The 20,852-nt window shown below is 46.6% G+C and overlaps 1 pseudogene; it reads right to left on the reverse strand.

The window, feature by feature from the left end:
- The window catches only part of LOC142583012 (facilitated trehalose transporter Tret1-like), an 85,532-nt pseudogene that overhangs the window by 47,903 nt on the left and 16,777 nt on the right, over positions 1 to 20,852 (reverse strand).

Genomic DNA, 20,852 nt, shown 5'->3' on the forward strand with positions numbered 1-20,852 from the left:
TACTTCAAGAGCAACACTGAAAAAGCAAAACGAAAACAGAAATGAAAGCTTGAGGCTGTTGTCTCTTCTCCCTGGTGGGAGACTGTGGAACTCAGTCCTATGTGACATCGCCTCCATGATTGGCGCGCGTACACCCAAATCTCGGAGGCCATGTATGTGGGTAAAAAAATATACCAGGGAACACAGTATTGAATCGCTACCAGCATTACATGGGGCGATAGGTGCGTGCGATTAAACCACTCGGCCACTGTTTCCGACCAATCAGCAATGACACGCTTTGGTTTATTGAGATACTTCGTGCATTTGCGCGACTGTGTTTCCAAAATTGCTTTTGGACACAGTGTTATTTCATGTGTGGATAGTCAAGACAGGCGTCACTAGAAAGCGGAGTCTTCGGACTACAGAAAAAATACCGGCCGTTACGATAGCCGCTGTAATTTTGTAACCCTGACCGCTTTGCTCCCGAAAACAGTAGAAATAGACTATTGTTGAATCTTTAACCACTCTGGGAAAAAAATTCTAGCGTTGCACTCATAAACAGTGCATTTGTCGTGCCTGTCTTGTCTTCCAGAACCTGGCTGTCACCTGCCTTCTTCAATAATCGACCTATGCTGTTAATTATTCGCACAAAACCCACTCGTTCCACTGAGAACAAGCTAGCTTCGCGCCACCACCGCTTGGTGGGCTAGTTGGTACGTGCCCAGAAAAGCTGGATATGCACTTGCACGATGCAAAAGGCTGCTTTGTTCGGCGTTTACGCACGATCTTGAGGACAATTTGAGTACATTACTTTCTTCAGAATGAGTTGGAGTCTAAGAATCAGGGTGTCTACAACAAAGTGTTATTTTTTTTATCAAGAAATGATTATTTTTTGTGAGCTACAGGCTCCCGTCTGTGGAAAAATTATGCATTTCAGACACATATTTACCGCGAAAACGCCTAATACGTTTACACAAGATTGATCAGCACATGCAATTAATGACCAATACAAGTCTGTATTGACAGAGGCACGCGTTACTCATAGCCTCATACTTCAAGCGTGTTTCAGTCGTATGCATGTGGTCCCGAGAGGCTAAAAAGGGGACAGGTGCAATGAAAAGATAATCATTCAGAAGAAGCTCAGTAAACCTCTATCCTAATCTAGGTTTCACGTACATAGCTGTAGCCATTAAGTAGATTGATGCAGGAATTCTGCCTGCCGAAATATGCTAAAATATATAAAACAATATCTGTAGGCCGCACTAAGCACGGGTTGAAATTGGAGAAATTCCTTCCCTGACAAAAGAGAATTAAATATCTTTACAGACGAATTCAAGACGGCTTAAGTATTAACTTAAGTTAACTAATCACAGGCTATTCGGAGAACTAGAATGCGGGTACCTAAAGCTACCCAACGCGCTAAACAAAATTTAAGCTTGCGACCACTACTGTGAATTCACTGCTGTGCTGTCAGTAGAGTCTATAATAGGATTGGAATGGTGTCAAACTTTGTCCGGCGATCATCGAAGCCTTCCACGTTGCTCCGTCGGCGAACTCGTCCCGAGCAGGTTTCAAATCCATGGCAGGGATTAGCAGCGTTATACTGCGCTCATCGCGCGTCGACTCGGCTAAATAGCGGCTCTTCATGACTGCGTTACCGATTGCTTTTGCTCCGCGCTAAGAGAAAAGCGGGGGCAACCCGGAGTCAGACAGTTGAACTAGAGATCGCACCTGCCAACGGACCCGCGGCGCCCTGCAAGTGACGCACGGACCGCACGCTGTTCGAGCAGTTCTTACGGTGGGTGTGGGCCGACCTTAGTGAGGGAGAACAGTCGGAAGAGGACGAAGCACGGCCGAGGGAACAAGACACGTCGGAGGGGTGCGGAGGGAATGTCGAGAGGATTGTGAGAGGGAGAGCGGATGCCGGCTTAACATAGGGAGCGTCAGGAGAAGGCCACGAGCAGCCGAAAGAGGTAGGAGGAGGAGGAGGGCGAACGCTTAAAACAGCTGATGCCAACTCGGCGGCGTGGCTCGTTGCGTAAGCGTTAGCCGCCTTCAATCATTAGCGTTCTCTCGCTCTCTCTTTCCTCCTCTCGCACTTTTCCTCCTCTCCTAACGTACGCGGTTCGCGCGGCGTCACACCGCTCTTTCGGTGACGTAAGCGGCGAGTTTTGCCGCGCAGGCGCTTCGGCCACGTGACACGGAGACACGCGGCTCCCGGCACGAGCCCACGACGGGACTGCGCCGTTCGCGTCGCTGCGACGTGCAGGAGCGATTGCAGAGCTAGCACATTTTTATGGTTGCCTCGGCAAGCAGCGTGCGCGCTGTGCCTGCTGGGGCTAAAGAGACGGCAGTGGCGCTTGTTTGATGCTATGTGGACGATTTCTCTTAGTCGGCCTTGAGGTCGTCCACTTGTTCTCCTTTTCTCTATCTACCTCTCTCCGTGCGATCGCGGGATTTTTGAACTGTTGGTGGAACGCGCCGTGTGCGTCGTTGAACGTACTGCTCGTTCGACGCCCTGAGTTCAGTTCGTTGTTAAATTTGTAATGCTGGCACAATACGGACGTGCTTTACTCCTCGCTTCCGCGCTCTGAGTAGTGTTGAGCTTGTGGTCGCAAGTAAGGCGAGTGATGCTCTTGCAGTAATGAAGGCTGGAATGCCGAAATTGTATCAAGTAGCATTGACTGAGAGCTTCACCCCTAATGTTTTAAAAAGTTGATTTTTTGAACTAGTTCCCTACAACTTCCTTCGCCTTATTCGGGTCGACTTGTATCAATGACATGCTTTCTCGCTCAGCTGTTTATCACAGAACACACATTCTTGGTCTTGGGTAACAAATACTAATCTCCATCCAGTCATTGCCTTTGCTCATCTAAGGCGTTGAATGAGGACAATAACTGCAGTAGTATTCTACACTATGAATGTTATGCATAGTAAAAAATGAAATAGAGAATACTTTGATAACGGTTCCAAGCGTGAAGAAAGAAACTTATTTTGCGAAATGTTTAAGATCAGCACACTATCAACAACAGAACTTCATCACTTGTTACGTTTAGGAATGTTTTGCTTATTTAACAATTTCTGCTGCGCCGAAAGCAAACGAGGCATTTTTATACCTGTGTGTGCACAAAGCTCACCCGCAGGGAAGGTTGGGAGCAGGAAATAGAGCAGCGAACATCTGTGTTTACATTCACGTTTTGCGGGCTCACATGACTTCAGGATCACTGAGTTCCCGCTGAACTTGGGTAATGTTCATGAAGCTTTGTGCCATAGTGTTCGAGGTTTCTAAACAGCTCAACATGTGGTTTAGTCTTACAAACACGTACGTCGTACAACTACCAACATGTTCTAACCAATGTGCACTTCATTTATTTGTTTCATCCGGCTTCGGGAAAGTACAAGCTGATGTTCAGAAGTGCCAGTGCACGGCTTGAAAATCTCCTCTGCACGTGGGAAACGTGACTGCTGCATGATATCAGGAAAGAACACCACGGCATTCTGCGCACATTTTTTGCTCACAAGCGAAATGAATTAATCAAGAAGCCAGAACGTTGCTGAAGAAAAAAAAAAATAAGAGCTGTGGGCACGGCAATACCTTTTCACAGGCAAAAAGACAATCTCAACTTTGTGCCTAGCAATAAACAGATCTAACGTGCTACTGGCCGGCCTGTGCTAGTAGGAAATGTGCGGTAAGAAATGCGTTCCGCGTATAGCTTCCACGCATGCTGATTTGCATAGTGAGTGTATGCTTAAGAACACGGTGATATTGGGATAGTTTGCATTGGAAAGGCAGAGGGGTGTGGAACAACACGTCACAACATAGGAAATGCGAGTCTCATTCACTTTTTTCTATGTAATTACCTGTAATCCGAGAAGCAACTCAGTGAAATGTGGCGCCAGAAATGCAACATGTCTACCCGGGTGAGGGGGGACGGGGCATGCTAGTAAACAGCAAAGTCTCTGAAAGGCTATCCACATTGTATATGATGTAAATTTCAACCATTGTCGCGGTGTGAATCCATGGCTTGACACGGGTTTCGCTCGCACGGAAGCTGCGAGACCCTGCTGTACAGTGCTTTACGTCGAAGCTGTTAGCCTCTTGGTGTTCGGCACTTTTTCGTGTCCGCATCCGTTAGAAAGAAAGAGTGGACTGATCTCGGCGGAAGTGCAGCCAGGAGTAGTGGCAGAGGCTTCAAGCACTCAGCAAAGTAAAGTGAAAAACGCATACATTCTTTAGAATAAGCCATACAGCATACAGAACAGCATTCGTTTCAATAAAGAACAAGCAGAGAACAAGCATAGCAACCACATAATTGATGATAAGGCGCGCCTGAGAACAATGCGAAGCACGCAGCACTCCCGCATACGCTTCCTGGTAAAGATTACTGTTGCGCAAGCTACCGCACAGACGGCAGCTTGCGGGTGCGTTGTGACGTCCCTATAGCCTTTCGTATACAAAAACTTGCCTAGCAACTGATTTCATTATGCCCCGCCATGAAGGGGGGGGGGGGGTAGAGGTGGAACTGGTTCAACTTTGGCCTGTCAATCCTGTCACTTAGCGTACACTTAAATGTAAGTACATAAGCGTTTTTGAATTTCGCTTTCATTGAAATGCAGCCGCCGCAGCCGCGGTCAAAAATACGACTCTTAGCTCGGCAGCACAGCACCATGGCCACTGGGCTACTATCCCACCCCTTTGCCCCTTCACTGGTACAATGTAGCCAACCGGAGATAATCTCTGGTTAACCTTCCTGTCTTTACTTTGCCTGTCTCTCTCTCTCTCTCTCTCTCTCTCTCCTGTTTGCTCAATCTTTTGCCACGTACCCATTGTGCACACGACCACGTGACAAGTGAAGGCGTCAACGTCAATTGTTAAGAGCATATCCACACCCGTGAAGGCGGAGCTTTCAAGCGACTTTCAAATGACTACTACAGTAAGACGAAAACACTTATAAACGGGAAATTACCTAGGAGTTGAGCAGACACTGCGCAGATTCCTCTAGCCGCCAGGAAGAGGGCGTGACAAGCATTTCAAATATGACATATAGGCAAAAAAAAAAAAAAACTGCGTTGAAGCTGAGTAGGAGCGAACACATTTTAGTGTTTACGTGGGGTGGCAGCACGGTTTGGACGTTCATAATGACGTTCGTGCAATCTTTTGCAGGTTTTCAGAATCTTTAGAATGCAACGTCATATAAAGGCTCAATTTGGAACCGTCTGGGTCCTAAAGGGACTTACAGCCAATTTTCAAGGTACCAATTTTTTTTAAGTGCAATGGAAAGCTTACCGGTCAGCATGTTTAATCATGAAGTGGTAACGCGGAAAACGCAGTGGAACATATTTTATCACAATTTTTCGGTCCGCAGCGAGGATGTAGTCGTTCGCTGGGAGCATGATGAAAACGGTGATAGGTGAGCGCGATAGCGATTATACGCCGACATTAGTGGGAGTCAGACGACAAGCGCGGCCGTAGCTCTGAGAAGTATCATTTTGGTTATCGAGTCGATGTTCCTGCGATTCATGTTTTCCAAAGTATTAAAGTATTTCTGCTACGTGCTTTCATGGTTTCCTGTCTAATTGCCTTGGTATTTAAACATTCAAAACGAAACCAATCGGATCGAAAACGAAACGACGCCTTCACACGTGATACGGAGTTCAGCGTGTTGTCGTAGCCACGCGTGCGTTTCGGTTTCCGAAGCATAGAAAAATGCGCGAGTGTCTAATAATATACCAACTGCAATGTTGAGCAATAATGATGCTGTACTTAATAACAGTCGACTTACATACAGTAATGGTATACATCCGACGAAGATTTCACCGCCAGGCCTCGCTACTTACTGGTTTTTGAGACTTTGTTTGCCCCCAATTTACAATAATAATTCCTTCTTAAATCGCGAACTGCCTACTGGATTCCATCACAACAAATAATGGTCCTTTCATTTCCATCAACGTCTCACAACACATTCTGCCCGGTTGTCAGTCCCTTTAATGGAATCGCCTCCAGCTGGCGCTGTTCTTGGCGTGTGCATATTTAAAGAGTTTGCGGAAATCTGCAAACGTTCGCTCTGAGACTGCAAAAATGTAGCTGGCCACCGTCTAGCTACATTCCTGCCCACTTTCTGCAAGCAAAAAAAGTAAGAGATACATAGGCACTCGTAACTTTCCTTCTTCCTTGGTCGCCGAAGCGAAATGAAATTACGCAGTTGAACACCCGGAAACCGCAAAGTGGGTTTATGATTGTACTCACTGTACGATATGTGCGTACGGAAATTGTATTTCGAGCAAAGGCGCTCTGGCATGGTCGGCGAGGGCATATTCTAGAGCTACTCTGTGACCGAAGAAACCTCGCGCAGCGAAGTAGGAACAAAAATATTTGCTTCAAAAATGTGCTCTGAAAGGTAAGCTTTCACAGACAATGCCTTCTTTTCTTATTACTCTCTCTCTCTCTCTCTCTCTCTGTCTCTCTCTGTTTATACGTTCTGCTTGTCATGGCGTCGGTCCGCACGTCGCCTTAGTCCCAGCAATGTGAACGTCACCAGGGGGTGATCGCTCATGTTCTAGGAGCCGTTTCTAGCAGCTGTCAGTGGCTTTCGTTCGACGTCCACGGGGCTGTGCCTCAAGCTAAATGTTAGGCAGAAGAAGACATGAACGCGCAAATGGCAATACAAAAGTGTAGCTCGCGAACTCGGCATCGCTCTCGTTTTCTAGCGTGCAAACTACGAACTCGCCGACTGCTACGGCCTTCTCTACCGATCATTATTGACGTTTACTAAAGCTACAAAGGCGAATGACATATTACAGGACACCAAAAACTACAAACGCCACTGTTAGTGCATTCGACGCTTACGGTCGCGTTCTATAGCAATGCCTGGTTTTAGCAAACACAGAAAGAGAAGAACAGAGATAGGAAAGTTGTTGCTAATAGAGGAAACTGCCTGAAAGTAACTGAACCCAAAGGAGAAAGCAAGCAAACGACAAGGAAAGAAGGGTGGAAAGGCGAGCACGAAGTAGTCGTCGGATACCTTATTCGGAGTGATAGCATAGCTTAAAGTTCAAAGTTTATGTCGTTCTTCTGTACAAAGGGAAAGAGCTCCCCCAAGCATAGACAAAGCAAAGCTGAGTCAAAGGAAAAAAGGCATGAGGTAAAAAAAAGACAAGATACACGAGCACGCCGCTAAGCTGCGGAGGAAATGCGATAGTACAACATGGCAAAATACATCGTATAGACATGTCGGTACGTGGATAGCTAAGCACAACATGTGCATGCCTTCAAAAGTGCATGCCTGATTGACATCTGCTTAACATGTACTAGCGCTTTAATTAGTTATCATCAACCAAATAGCCGCATAAAAAAAATGTTCCACTTAGAAAATTTATGTGCTTCATGTGCGAAAAACGTTGGAAGCGATGCAGGAAAACAGTAAATTTCGGTTGTTTCCTACGCGAAGAAACTACAGGTGGTAATTGGTGAATTGGGCGCCCTGATGCTGTTTTAAATATTCCTTAGTTACAGGCTTGAAAAGCGCTTCTCATGCTCTATATGAAAGATTCGCAGCGCAGCTGGTTTCTTACATTATCTCACTTGTAAATATGAACTTTTGAAGTAGAATGAACTGACCCCTATTGGCTGTGCTAACAAAGTCAGGCTAGCTTTGAGTGGTAGCTGTGTCAAGACTGTGCGAACGAGCTGTGTTAGAACTCGACTGGCGTATTAAGCATTGGGAATTGTTTGTTTACTCAGTGACAGTGAACGTGCTCTGGAGTTAACACTGATAATGAGATGTGCTGCAGCCAGTGCAGTTATGTCAACATTCCTTTGAATGAAAATACAAAAAGAAGAACTGAGTACCCGTTTCCTAAGAGACCAGAAGACTAGCCACATGATGTACCAAACAACCAGAATGAAGCATTATGTTTCATTGAAAGGAGCACTAACAAGGGCGTGGCATCTCAACAGAGGGTGATGAATAAACTTTGCTGAAAAAACTATCAGTTTCGCGTAAAAACAGGCGGCGCTGGATGCACGTTCTTGATGACTGCAAGCACAGCACACTTTGATTACCTTAAAATTGCACCTCCAATTCAAACGAGTTACATAAGTCACAAGATAAAAAAAAAGGAGTTCATGACCTTGGGTTAGGGATTTCGCTAAGAACCTCCACTGCAATGCACTGATTAACAGCAACTCGATGTATGTGAAACAAAGAATGTTTATTTTCCTCCTGTAGCAAAGTACTCCATGCTAATAGCTATCGTATTAAGTTATGTACCAACTCAGTGCTGTACCAACTGCTGGGTTCAGGACATTCTTCAACAAACTTGACAGGCCAAATATAGTTCAGCCATTTAGCTCGAATAACATTTATTGCAACTCGCTTTAAAAATCATTCACGGCGCTGTAAATACTCTGTGCTGCATCATTAGTCGCGCTTCATGTGCCCTGCAGTGTTTACATATAAGCACAAATCATTGTTGTCAAATGTGCACTCCAAGTAGCGCGTACTCTGTCACTTTTGCCTGCGGGGGAAGATAAGCACCCACTACACGCTTGCACTTATCGGGCACTCGTGTGTAGAATTCTCAGGCAGCCATTCCATAGACAAAGGCAGGAAGTCGTTGACCGAGTGAGCGGTGGCCTACTAACTCACGGTGAAGCCCTAAGGCTTATGTGAATAAACATATCCAGCGCAAGAAGGTGCTGCATACAACAACGTCTCCTATCATAATCCATCTCATCAATGAGTCCGCGTGCCAACAGCGATGTTTGGTGATAGTGTGAAGTCTGAAAGGCTTGCGCAAACTTAATCGCTTTTGAGCCAATCTTTGCTTTCACATCATCCGAGAAAACGCGTTTTCCGTAGTCACGTAGCCTGCGTCAACGGTTGATTACAGTGCAGGTTGGACATGAAGCCGAAGTGATATATCGACTGCACCAGGAAGCAAGGATGGCGTTTAGACGCAGCCTGTGCATACAGTGCTGCTGGTTGCATTATGGGTTGCATATTCTAGAGGCAACGTTTCCAGAGACTCTTGCGGAAGAAATAACCACAGAAATCAAGATCGAGTGGTCACTAATGGACGCGATATCGTTTCCTCTAGAAAATTTCTGATGAAGAACTTCATAGAGTAGTATGTGCTAGCTACATATTACGTAATGAATCCAATGAACGTGTATGTGGGCGTTCATCGCGCGTGAAGTGCATACGTGCAGGTTCATGACGTGCATGTGCACGTGAACGTGCATGCTGTACGTGTTTAACCGGATCCCTTTACGTGTACAGGCGCCCAAATCTAACTGGCGTGCTCGAGCTTCGACTTTTCCCAGCGTCAGAGCCGTATGATGTCCTTAAGAGGGTACAGCCTAGCAGACGATGGGCCCAGCTGCTCGCGCTTTGTGCGCATGCGCTAAGCCTCAGACTGTTTCCAGCCTCGCCCCGTCATACGGCGCTGACGCATGGAAAAGTCGCCGCTCGCGCACGCGGGATAAAGATTTTGGCGCCTCTACGTGCATTTCTTAGTGCTTCTTTTTTTTTTCTTGTAACCTGCTCGGACTACAGTTCGATTCAACCAAGGGGTGTAACGCCTAAACGGGTTGCTCACAATCATTCTATCAACTGGACTTCGTGTTAGCACGAGTTTATGACTGCGCAGTTTTAGTGAGCGACTGCGTTTTACGAGCTGTCTCCAGAGTATCTCACGTAACTGACCTGGTTATCATAACGACAGCCATCTGTCTTTACCCCAGTACCACCAAAAGCTTCAGATTGTGTTCAAATAGCCATGCCACGGACCATATTGAAAAAAAAACAAAACACGCAAAGTCGTCGGACTACGGGGAAGATGTAATGTCGTCTAATGTCACTGACATGCTCGCTACGTTTTCCGTAGTAGCACGGCACCAACGTCATCCCTCTGTGTCGCCATGGAAGCTCTACATACATCTTTTGCCACACCTTTTGCCACGGTCACAAACGTTTTCTAAATGATCGTTGAGTACTTGTCTCGCTTAGGCTGATATAAATGAAATGTCGGTAAGGCACCTGGAACCTCCTAAAGCATCTCCTCGACGAGACGAACACTAAAACCAACCAACGCACACACTGGCGCGCACTCTACACACAGCCAAGCGAGAATATTCGAGCAAGGGAATTTTATCGAAACCCGTACAGAAGTACCTATCAGTCGCATCGTGCCCTACACCGCCTTCCCCTGACTACGAAGGCTCCGAGAACGCTGAGCTCGACGCAGAATTCGCGATTGAGGAAATCAGGCAGGCGCTCCACGCCCTCAACGGCAGATCGGCTCCCGGTCCGGACAAGGTCACAAACAAAGCTCTACGGAATCTGGACGAGAAGTCCATCGAATACCTAACGGGCATCATTAACCAAGCATGGAGCAGTGGCAAAGTCCCGGAAATGTGGAAATCGGCCAACACCATTCTCATCCCCAAGCCAGGCAAGCCGCCCAGCCTCGATAACCTCCGCCCAATTTCGCTCACATCGTGCGTGGGGAAAGTTGCTGAGCGCGCAATCCTAAACAGGCTTTCATGCTACCTGGAGAACCACGACATTTACCCACACAACATGATCGGCTTCAAGGTCGGTCTCTCGACGCAGGACGCGATGAAGCTCATCAAGCATCACATTATTGACTGTAATACGCGGGACACGAGAGCCATACTAGTTCTAGATCTGGAAAAGGCATTTGATAGCATTCTTCACTCGATCGTGTGTTTTAAACACAATCTCGAGCCACTTACGTCGCGGCCATGCACAACTGGCTAAGATCGGAGAGGGATAAGCTCAATGCCTTAATCAGGCAGGCAATCAAGAGAGCTCTCGGCCTCCCCATTTACACTCCCACGGAACGCTTACTTCACCTTGGCATGCATAACACGCTAGAGGAAATAGCAGAAGCACAGGAGAGGGCCCAGTTCATCAGGCTATCTACCACACAAGCTGGAAGACACATCTTACAGGAGGTGGGTGTTCTTTCCAGTTCCAAAACTTTCCAGTTCTGCAGCATCCCTCGAGAGCAGCGGGACCGCATCACTGTCGCCCCGATCCCACGAAACGTCCATCCAGAACACAACGTGGGAAGACGTCGGGCGCGCGCGAAGGCTCTCCTGGAAAAGGCTCGTGAACGGGCTTCGGAGAACAGTTTCGTAGACGCAGCGCGCTACGCCGATGGACAGGCCTTCGCTGTAGTTAGCGTAAATCATGAAAGCCAAATAACGAACGCAATATCGATTCGGACGACGTCCTCTGAAAGCGCAGAGCAGGCTGCAATAGCGATGGCCTTATTGGACGACAAGAGGTCATCAATCTACAGTGACTCGATAGCAGCTGTTAGGGCACTTGCCAAAGGAACCACATCCGAGCTGGCCCTAGGGATATTAGGAAGCAAAGAGATCAAGCCACACACATTAATCTGGTTTCCAGCCCACATGGGACAGATCGAGGGTGCCCCGCCCAACCTCAATGAGTCGGCACACGGAGCTGCGCGAGGGATCATAAACCGCGTAGCTGGGCAGCGTGACTCCGGGGGTACTGACAATCGGGATTCTCCTTCCTCGTACACCGAAATTACTAAGCACTCGGAGGATCTACCCCCTCCCGCATTGCAGACTCAATAGACCTCAGGCTTTGACACTAAGGCTTCTACAGACGGGGGCATACCCAAACCCCCTACTTCTTCACAAGATGTACCCCGAAATTCAGACGACAATTCATGTGCACTATGCAATGACTTAGCGAACTTACCTCACATGCTCTGGCAATGCCCCGCGTTACGCGGCGATGAAAGTAACACTTCTTCACGCTGGGATGCTGTCCTACACAGCCCCAACCTCGAAGAACAGCTATGGGCTGTCCAACGGGCCCGCGACGCAGCGGAGAGGCTCGGCCTCTCTGTTCCGACGTGGGAGCGGCCCGCTGCGCGCTAGGGCGCGCCCTAAAGGACCCTAATAAAGTTTTTCATCCATCCATCCATCCATCTATGCGAGCGATCAAACGCTGGTTTCCTTGTTTCATACAGGGTGTTACAGCTAACTTGGGTCAAGTACTAAAAAAATAAACACAGGCCCTACGCCTGTCGTACTGGCGCAGTATTGTTCTCAGCCATATGGAGCAGGTCGCGATATAATTTCCAATCCGCCAAGCTCGCTAGTTAACAAAGATTGCCTAATGAATATTTTTAAATAGTAACTCTAGCGAAACATATTCAATACCAGAGTTGTAGCGCTTCTTCAGAAATATCGAATTATTTCGTTTAGGCTAAGACAACTGCCCTGCTTAATTTTTTTCCAGCCTTTGTTTAAAGTGCGCGCAATAATTTAAATATAATACTACCCGACTGCCAGCTAACGCTCGCCGCTTTTAGTACCTTCAAGTGTAAGTTCAACGAATTAGCAGAAGATGCTCCGCGCACTGAGATCAATTGAAGAGGCTGTCGGTGACTGTGACGGACATTGAGTGACAAAAGGGGCGTACCGTCTTAAGTAAAAAAAAAAAATTCTTCAACGAAAATGCGGCCGCCACATGCGAATGCGATATGGGATCGGAGGCAGCATGGTTTTTATCTCCGTCGTTCATTGCACTATGAGCATATCAACCTCGGCCCCTCCATCGTGTTTCTTCATTGGTCCAAAAAGAAAAAAAAAACAAAAATGCCTGCGCTGCGTCAAATGCTGGCTCCGGTCCCACATCGCATTCTCACGTGGCGGCCGCTTTTTCGTGGAAGCACGTGCCGCCTGCGGCACACGCTTACCTGAAACTGTATCTGCATTTATTTCAAGGAAGGGCCGAGGGGGAGGGGGGAGGTGCCGGCAACGCATGGCGGAACCGATAGTGTTACGTCTCTTAGAACTTGTTAGTCGCATAATTCAGGAACTGCGGATGAAAAAGTTGCACTGGCACTTACGTCTCCTTAGGTGCATTGAATGCGAAAGCAGTGTGGCTTTTCCGCGCGATGTACTTTTCACTTGGTCATTTTTGGAATTGGGCAAAGTCAGTTCTGGAAGTCGGCCACCGAAATTTTTTTGGGTGGGCCAAGTCAATTTTGGGAGTCGGCCAGGTTGGTTTTGAAAGTGGGCCAACTCAGTTTTCGAATTGGGTAAAATGAATGTTTTTTTCTGGTGTGGGCTACGGCGGGGGGGATCTTTCCAACGCCGTGGCGGTTCACCGTCTGATTTGGCAGCGCAAGCAGTAGCAGGTCCAGCACCGGGAACGGGACTTCATCCCTTGGTCACATGGGTTTCGGTATCATTGGATTTTATCACTAGACGCCATATTTTCCGCTCCATTTTGCATATACCACACTCGCATTAAAAGACGAACGATAAACTATGCAAAGTAAAAGCAGCTAGCGACAGGTCAGGAAGCGCGAATACCTGTTTGTCGGTGCTATAGAAAGAAAGGCCACGCGAGTTCGCCTAGCAGCCCCAAACGTGGCAGAAGTTGAGCGCGCTCAAATGGATTGCTCAAACGGATGGGGCGATCGTTTCACAGTTCTTTGGACTGACGCCGCCAGCGAGAAGAGCTGAGATAAATATACGTGTCAGGCTGCAGCGGAGGCGCGGAGCCGCCTCGAACAGGTTTAAACCAGCTAAGACGCGTTGGCGCTACGCGGAGTGAACGTAGCACGCCGCCGCACTGACGTTCCAACGGTGATTGCAACGCGTGCGAGCAGCCACCGGCAAGGATATACGCGAGTCTCACATGTGCCGCGGTCCGACTCAGAGCCCCTCTCTCTCTCTCTCTTTCTCTCTCTCTCTCTCTCTCTCGTTTGCAGCCTCCACTCATCTCCTTACTTCAACCCCAAATAGCTACACGTGACGGGTTCAACGCATGCAGCGCTAACCGGCTGCCGCTGCGAAAGCCGATCCCGTCAACGGGCTTTACGGTGCACAAAAGCTATCTGCCAGCGATGGAACTGGCGCTCGGTTTTGCGAATGTCTGTCGCGAGTGTTGAGGACTTAAAACGAGGACTGGTTTGTTTGAGGGACTAATTGGGCTTAAAATTTATTGCTCGCTGTAAGCCCCTTCCTATTGCAAACCGTTTACACTGCTGGCAGATAAGGCTATATTATATAGCTTCTGAAGAATTCGAGGAAACCACTTCTAATGTTTTCTGCTGTAAATAGAAAAATACACGCTAAACTTTTTTTTGGAGTCCTGGATATCAAAAGGTTTGCAAAATATTTTAGACAGATGGAACACCTTGTCATTTCATTGCTTAATAGAAGGAATGTATACAGGCACAGAAAAAAAAAGTGTATAAGATTGGCAAAATATCTATTTTACAAAATTTAATTATGATGTTTGAGGTCCCGAAAGCACGATTTGATTATTAGGCACGCCTCAGTGGAAGACTCCGTAATAATTTGGACCACCAGGGGTTATTTATAGTACATTTAACTCTAAGTGGATGGGTGTGTTAGCAATTAGCCGCCCCCCCCCCCCCCTCGGGGATTTATTTCAGGCAATTTTTAGCAGGCTTAAACTTAAAATTGATGGATGGTATCCTGACTCATTAGTCATGCGCATCTTTTTTTTTGCGCACCGCATTATTATCAGAAACAAGAACTAGTGCGTCTGTATGATCAATACCGGCTGAATTTCATTACCGTTTTTCTGTCGTGACATTCTGGAAGTTTCCTTGTTGCTCGGCGCAATGTTTGAAAGAATCCTACAAGATCTACGGAACACTTACAAGTGACCTATCGTATCATATGTTAGCATATTACCTTGACATAAGTCAAATTAGGTAAGCAATATTTTCTATTATATGTTAATAACAATTATATATTTAAGTGGTATCACAAATCCGAACCTTCAAAAAAAGAAACGATTTCCTCACAGCATACAGAACAGGATTCTTGGGAACATTCAATGTTTCCTAATATTCGGAATGCATCCGTGCAGGCGTAATTCAGGAGCTACCCATCCCACCACCCTATAGACGCAGTATTAATAAAACCAGTCATTTTCTAACTCAGTAAACGCTCTATAGAAGGTTGTTCTGGGAAACAACCGTGATAACAAGGTCTTGTTTCAGATTATTCGCTCCGGCACGCCTAAGAAATTCTGTGAACATTTCTTGTTACTTGTTTTATATACAACTATTTACCAAATAACATTTCAGATAGTTACCTTGTGGTCAAGTAACCTTCAGCTTGAAAATACAAGACGGAAATGTCCACGCAAATAACGTAAAATATGAACCTCCGGAATGCTGGAACGGTGGATAGGACGACATCAAGCTGGATACGACAAAATGGTACGCAACTAGCTGAATTTGAAATGCTACAAGCTCTAAAGAGTTTTATCACTCAGTAGGGTAGGTAGAAGTCATGCATGAGAAGTTTCCTCATTTTGGTATAGACTACAGAACATACCGTGTCGGAATACCCAACGTTTCTCGGTTCTAGAAATCCTTGTTTGGGTCATGCGCGGCAGCTACGTTTCCTCGCCAGCTGGACTACTGATCTTAATAGTTTGCATATGCGCTGAGGAATCCTTCTCAGGGTATGTAATTTTATTTGTTTACCTACCTATTTATTTTACCATCTTTATATAGAGTGTTAGCGCTAACGTTAACTAAGCTGTTAAAAAAGAAAGGAATAAAATGTGGTGCATAATATGATTATAAAACCTGCGGTGTCCGGCCGTCTAACCTCTGGTGACTGAACACTGTAGGTATATTAATCTTATTTACTTATTTCTTACAGTTTGGCTGAGGCTAGTTGGGACACACAGTATATACACAAACCCGCCGTGATGGCTAAGCGGCTATGGCAGTCTGCTGCTCAGCATGAGGTCGCTGGTTGATCCATGGCCTATTTACATCGAGACGAAATTAAAAAAAAACTCGTTTACTTCGAATCTTAGGCGTACACTCCTTAGCGTGCACTCCACCCTAGGTGGTCCAAATCAAGTCACAATCCACTGTGAAGTTTAGCGAAATTAAGCTCCAGAATTTAATTACAGTGAACCTGTTTAGAGCTGCTTTGCCCACTATCATGTCCGCGTGTAGGAAAAGATCCCGGAGACAGGGCAATGCCGAGCCGACCTGCGGCGGAAGGAAGGAAGGAAGGAAAAAGTGGAGAAAGAAAGGCAGGGAAATTAACCAGTTTAGCTTAACCGGTTTGCTGCCCTACACATGGGAGCGGGATGGGGGGATGAAATATAGGGAAGGGAGAGAGAGAGAGAGAGAGAGAGAGAGAGAGAGAGCACATGACACAGCACACACATCGTCCGTTAGAGTCCATCACTCTGGTGTGGTACATGATATCACTGTCACAGCCACTTGTCCAATCCTGTCTCTTTCAAAAACCGAAGTAGTCCTATTTTGTTATAGCGCTAGCTTGACACGCACAACAGAAAGCACATCTGACACGCACAGCGCCGTGTGTGTCAGATGTGCCTTCTGTTGTCCGTGTCAAGCTTGCGCTATAACAAAATAAGATATGCCGTACCAACAAGCCCCTATTGCTATCCTCATTGATGCAGTCCCTTCGTCGCCTTCAGCTGCGATGTCATCTGTCGGCGGCACGTGAAAATCGTGTCGAGGGACAACGGTCTAGTGTCAAGGTGCGCTAGAACGGATGACCCGCGGCGGAGGTGCAGTTCCACATTAAGAGGCCCACTTACATCCTTGTACTGGTCATCCTTCTTCACAGAGTGGAAGGACACCGAGTTTCGGATTATGTATACATATGCAGGTAATAAATGTGTCAAAGGAATCAAGCGGCAGTGGCAATCGCTGCTAAATTTGAAAGTGAACGAAGTGTCGCTGGAATACTTCAAACTACTCAAGTAATCATGCCGTCATTGCAATCTTCGAGGATATTTGAGGTCCCCTTTTGCGTTATTAAACTGTACGCATCATCAATTTCTGCACAAATAAAAGCAACGAAAGATACGGCTTCTCATGATGACTGTTGACGGTAATGGATTTATCATTGAAACACTATAGCGGCACAACGTGTTGCCACAGTCGAAACAAGTTACTCATGAGGCGCGAGCTGTATCGGGATTCCTCCCTCGCGCGTCCTTAAAACACTCGACGCCGTCTAGCGGCACCGCTGCAAAGCCTGCACATGGCCTCCGAAACGCATGGCACGCCGGTGCGCTGCGAAGGCTGAGAAACGCGCAGTGCGGCAGCCCCCAGGCTTCACTCGATCTCGCCCTTCTTTCTAAACACACAGCGCCACAGTGGCTACCGCGAAGTTCACGCGTGGCTTCCGACACGAGAAGCGTGGCGCACCGTTGCATCCGAACGTTGGGAATTGTTCGCTACCTCGCCGTACACCCAGTGGCCTGTATACAATGACCTAAGTTGGCGAGAGGTTTATTGAAGAGCAGAACGTACTCAGTGCATTCATGGCGGAGCTCGCTAAAGCTCTGGCGTGAAATACGTTCGTTGAAAAGCGGCGCACAACGAGTGCGTTTGTGGCGCAGCCTGCTAAACCTATGTAAGGTTGCTGTCCTTGAGGAACCTGTGTGTCGAGGGTTCGATTTCGTCCATCATAGGATAAATTTGGAGGTTCGTTTTTCTAATTCTAGAGTGGGCACATACCCAGTGACTCAAATTGACGAATGCAAATTTGATGCCACACTGCCATCGAATAGGTTCATTTAGGCCCCGTACAGACTGACTCCTGCATACGTCGAGCTCGAAGTGGCTTCAAAGAGTTTCACTGAAGAGGGGCACTTGCCCAGTCCCACATCTACGGTGACCCATGTCGGGGGCAAAGAGGTTCGTTGAAGAGCTGCACATATGGGCACATTATAAAAAAAAAATGCTCTGTGACTAAGTTAGTCCGACGGTTGACTTCGAACTCTGTTCCCTCAGCAAAGCAGCCCGATGCTTCAGCCATTCGACTGTAGACTACACAGTAACCCATGTTGGCGGGTAAGCGGTTATATAAAAAACATAGATAGTTAGCCCCCTGAATGCTCATTAAGTGACACGAGAATCAAAACTTTAATCATTGCTGTACTATTTTAGTTCTTGTTTGAGTCGTCACACACTCAATAAGATGCAATTCTTGCTACTTTAACTGTACATTTTGTGATACTACTAAACATTCCCTGTTTAGATAGGTACACGCCTAAAAAAAAAAGAACATTTTCCTTGTTTTATTAAAGTTTTTCCAATCCAATTTTCCTTGTTCTCTTTTATTTAATGACGCAGACAGCTGCTACCACTGTATTAATTACATTGTTTTGGTTAGAAATCTCAGTGTTTCTTGTACACATGTGAAAAAGTTTGTTTATTGTGTCTCGCTTACAAACATTCAAACACCTCTGCGTTCGCAGTAGCGTTCCGACCTCCATTTATTAGAGGTGACATTTAGGTGAATTGCGAACGATGCATCTTCGTGGAACTAGCGAAAACTGTGTACACAGGACTAAGAAAGGACACGAAGAAAGGAAGGACCCACCACGGCGGCGGCTGCCTTTTAATGTATAGTGTGTAAAATTTGCCCAGTTTTCAGGTATACGGCTAGTTCACACACTCTGCCCGTATGCTCTCACCTTATGATGATCTCTGGCGGTATACATATAAGACAACGCGGCTTTAGAAACTACGGAATCTGGTCCCCTGAGTGACTCACTTGGTTGGAATGTTTGCTTACGGGCATCGTAAGCGGGTTTTCCACATCTGCGAAAAATGTGGCTGTGGAGAGAGTGAGATGTTGTCCCTGGGCGCTGTTAGGAAGGGACACGCATACGGGAGAGGACAGGCAGCGTTCCATATTGTAAAGCTGGGAAATATAATAAAAGCGTAGGTTGAGTATTGCTCAATCAGAGATAATGCAGTCCTGAGCAAAATATATGTCGTATAACCTTGGTGGTGCGCCGCCCATAGAAGGAGATGTAACTAACGCATATGGGAGGAAGCGCCACATCTGCTCGTTCCGTCACAGAATTTCTGTGTTTTTATATATAAATATAGGCTGAGCAATCGGCGGCATGCCTTGTACGTGATTAAGCGCAGACAATGACAACAAAAGTGCTCCGTCACCGTGACTTGCTTAGAGTGGAACTACCCTTAAAGGCAACCTGTCGAGTTCGTAATACATCCTTTATTTAGAAAAATCGCCGAAAGGAAACTGCTTGAAGTGAACAGTTAGGGTTGCGCACCAACGAAGGACTCATTGAAGCTCTACCAGTACTTCGCGAAAAGGAATTGAGTATGTAAACGTACGAGAATGTGCCGCCCCTTGTGCTTATACGTATGAGGTTGGGCGGTAGCTGCTAATGAAAATCGATTGACAGGGTCCTTGCGGAGGTGAACGGAACATAAATTCGGCTATATATATAATTTTAAAGCACTTCTTCCCAAACACTGCCACCTCGTGATTAACCATAAAAACAGAGCATGAACAGCGAGCCTCCCATCTTGGAATCCTCAATCGGCACTGGCACTGGCATAAGCTTTCACAAATGAAGCGTTCCGAGAAATATTTTGGTAGTGACATTAGAAGTACTCACTGCGTCAGAGACTTGCAGTCTTTGTCAACCGAGTACGGGCCACTTCGCAGATTTGCCGTAGATGTCGTTCAGCTGTGTTGTAGACCTTCTGCAACGTTCCTGACACTGCACACTTCTGGATGGTCAGAACGACCTTTCTTTCATTCCCCACGAACCAGATCTACCAATCTGATTAACCACCCTGCCTTTCCCCTTTCTTCTCTCTCTCTCTCTTTGCCTCTTTTTAATTGCGAGAGTGTCTCACTCAAAAAATTAAAACGGGATGTAAACATCTGCGTAATTTCAATAACGATGCGGTTTGCATGCACTAATGAGGAAAGGAAACAAAAGACAACGTCACTATCAACCGAGAGTTGCGGTTGTTTGAGCCTAAAGAACGCCTATATTTTGTCCTCTTGATTAAGCAAGAAAAGGAAACTGATGCGTTCTGAATACACACAAGGATCAGCAGAAACACGATACATGTTCACTAACGTGACAATAGTATTATTATGGTAGGTTATAATACTCATCGAATCAATTTTGCCACCGCATATGAAGGAGCAAGATGGTTGTGTTATGTTCCACAAACGTCACAAGAGAGATAGAGAGATATATACATTTATTACGATCGAAAAGAAAAAAATATAGGCGATATTTTCCTACAGAGGAGAATTATTTTGGTCAGAGTATCCTTCGTAGTGTGCTAGCCTATGCAACTACGATGAACCGGTTTGTCCACTGTCGTCGACATCGGCCCTGCGCGCTTTTTTACCGTTCTTAAAAGTCCATCCCGTCGTCTGACCATCACGTCTCAAGCAATAAGACACGAAAGGACCAACAAACTTGCCCAACAAACCTATTTTTTTTTTGCAACAAATCCTAGTTTTGAGACTTCAAACACACATCTCAGTGCGCGTTTAAGCTGATGTAGGCATTGAAAATTCAGGTGGATGTCAGAGCGGAATAAGCCGTCTAAAGAATTAGGTTTGGCAACGGAAGCGTACGGCTGTGGCAAGGGCGATGTCGCTAAGATCGACTGTACAGCTTTGCCCAGAGTGATGTCCTTGAAGTTTCTAATCGGTGTCCCCTGCTCCAAGTGAAAATCTGGCTTAGTAGAGCCCCGAGGCTCAGACCGATCTTTCTGCCTTCTTTGATGTGCTGTGAAGATGCTATTGGCAACTGCAGTGTGCTTGACAAGGACGAAAAAACCTGAACAGCAGAACGAGCACTTCCGTTCTGATTCGCGCTGGACGACGCAGCCACTGTTTTGCTGACAGCTTCGCCATCGCCTTCCTGAATAAATGTAGAGGCGACGGCCCGCCTTGTCAGCCACCGTCACGTCATCGTACAATAATTTCCTTCTGCTTTTGTCTGAGGGCTCTCGACGAC

The sequence above is a fragment of the Dermacentor variabilis genome, chromosome 5 (genome assembly GCF_050947875.1).
Source record: "Dermacentor variabilis isolate Ectoservices chromosome 5, ASM5094787v1, whole genome shotgun sequence".
In the NCBI taxonomy this organism is placed as follows: Eukaryota; Metazoa; Arthropoda; class Arachnida; order Ixodida; family Ixodidae; genus Dermacentor; species Dermacentor variabilis.